Below are 2,517 nucleotides of genomic sequence, written 5' to 3'. Positions count from 1 at the left end.
TACATTGTGAATTATAAGCAATTTTGGATCGCCATGTCTTTTACATTTCATGCCGTAATACGGAATGCGAAAACAAATTTTAAAATATTTTCAAGTCGTCGAGTAGAGAAAGAAGTAAGATACTGTATGTTGTATTTCAATTTATTGGTTTTCATATTTCTAGTTACTGCCTCGTTTTAGACATTTAACATCTGGAAAGTCAAATGATACTTCATGGGTCAGTGTAGGATAAACACATGCCAATTTCACAGCATGATATCATGCTTTTGTTTTGATAACTTGTCAACCATCTCTGCTTTCATTTTTTTTATAGATTGAGCTGTCATTGTTCACACGTGGTTGGCTTAATCAAGTCACTTCAGGAACTCAAGTTGCACAACTTCACCCATGTTCCTGATCAACAAAGTTACACAAGTATTCCCCAACAATGGAATGTGCCAAAGGGATCAAAGATCAAGCCAGTTCCAGTGAACCAAGTCATAGTAGCACAGTCGGAAAAGGAAACCTGTCCTTTGCCAGATAGATACACAGACCAAGTTTACAAATTTTAAATCTAATTAAATAAATGAACTACAAACACACAATTCACTTTACAATGCTTTATTCCAAACATGAATAAACTAACAGTTATTCAATTATATCAAAGAAGCAGAAATAAAATCATATGATTCCTGTATAATATTTAAACAAATTTTAACTATTGCTTCTTTGAGCAGAACTATATCGACATTTACAGTTTGTTTAAATTCCCACCAGTTGCTTTAAAATCTGAATTTCACAACACTTTGATGAAAGTGCAGACTGTTATTCTTCAACTTGGACTTCTTTTTGTGACAACTGTTCTTTTAGGGAAGCATTTTGAGCGGTATAAAGTGCAAACATCCAAAGGTGACGTCCCTGAAAATAAATGCATAATACATTTTACATTTAAGACAAGATGTTTAAAACTGACTCCTACCATTTCTCAAGAGTGTGGGAATACCTCTGTTTGAAATGCAGCACCTATTGATTTACCGAAAGAGTTCACACCGTTAAATACCACACAACCTGTGAAGACCCAAGTAAAACAGAACTGACAACAAGATCATAGGCATTGTTAGAGTGTTGGTTTCACTTACATGGACATTCGGTCTGTGTTTCTACTCCTGGTACAGTGTCTGCAGGATCCTGGACCAGCTTTTCTCTGAAAGAAATTGTTGTTATGTTGATATATTTATATGCAAATTTACACACAAAAAAACTGTGTAATTTCCGTGTAATAATGTTTTCTTCAGTTCTTTTGAGTGTTATTTTCTGTAACATACAAAATACTTGTATTAAAATATATGTAACTATAATGCTGTTGTTTTGTATTGAAAAAGGAACAGTGGCATTTTAAAAATGAGTAGAAGTCTACAAAATAATACAGTCTCAGTTTTGCAATTTATCCTACATGGTACATGTTATTCAAGTCTTCTGTGCACTCCATAAAGATAAATAAAACTCTAACGCCCAGGCATGTGATATCTTGTATAAAATGCACACTTGCATTTTGTGTATAAATGCTGCCATAAGTTTCCTTTCCAAGTGACCGCTTTGTGGGGAGTTTTCTTGAAGATGTTATTCTCCAGCCATCAGCTGATGGTGGGTCAGGATACTCTTAAGATGGTCCATTTCCTCCATGAAAGTGCTTAAATATGCATAATAGTAAAATATAATTAGTGTGACAAGACTCCACAATGCCAGTCAGTAACATATTATACATATTATACAATAAAACAGTAGTTTAAACTTGACACATTCATAACCTGATGGAAACTGTCAACTAGCATGATCTCCATATGGAGGTCAAAATTTAGTACACAAGAAAGTAAACAAAATAAACATTTGGCATGATTTGCAGAATTCAGAATTATAATTGAAATGATTGTATTTTGATCGTTTTACGATAAAACCAAATTTTAATTTACTAACCTTCGAGCAGACATCTTCGTGCTTGTTTATCCTGTTGACATTCAGTTTCTCTTGTGGCCGTCCACAGGCTTTAATCCAGCATTTGCACTTCTCAATATCGGATTATATTAAATTATAGGTCGGAAATCGTTTAAATCGGCCTCCATTTAGTCCCTCCGGATACCTTAACCTGCATAACATATTCCCCATCCGCATCGTTTAACCATTTTCACAAATCAGTCTTAAAACTTCAATAAAATGTCCGGTTGTAAACAGTTATCGCTGCTGTGTTTGTGGGTAAAGATGGCGGACGGGACTCGGTGAATAATTTGCAGCTTTCTCATTGGTCAATAATGATTAGTTTGATTGACAGGTCGGATCGATGTATAGGCACGGTTGCTTGAATCTTTTTTTTCTGACAAATAGGGGCAGTAAGTTCGAGGATTGAAAACCGAATCAAATTTGTTGAAAAGACAGTTGATGGGAAAAGAGATATTGTCCTTGATCGTCAGGTTGCGAGCATTGGACACGCAGCTCTCCAGCTCCGAATCGTCCATGAACGCCTATTCGTTTGTATATGTATTA

The 2,517-nt window shown here is 35.1% G+C and overlaps 1 long non-coding RNA gene across 1 annotated transcript; it reads right to left on the bottom strand.

Moving 5' to 3' along the window:
* Positions 1-584: 584 nt before the first annotated feature.
* LOC128228334 (uncharacterized) lies at positions 585-2,298 on the bottom strand. The gene is made up of 4 exons (XR_008259907.1): positions 1,954-2,298; positions 1,523-1,669; positions 1,119-1,183; positions 585-897 (listed from the first exon to the last, which is right to left on the bottom strand). It is a non-coding gene; the product is annotated as an uncharacterized LOC128228334 (long non-coding RNA).
* Positions 2,299-2,517: the final 219 nt, after the last annotated feature.

This window comes from Mya arenaria, chromosome 3 (assembly GCF_026914265.1).
Source record: "Mya arenaria isolate MELC-2E11 chromosome 3, ASM2691426v1".
In the NCBI taxonomy this organism is placed as follows: domain Eukaryota; kingdom Metazoa; phylum Mollusca; class Bivalvia; order Myida; family Myidae; genus Mya; species Mya arenaria.
Note: the sequence above shows the minus strand (reverse complement) of the source record. Positions and strands in the feature narration are given on the sequence as shown.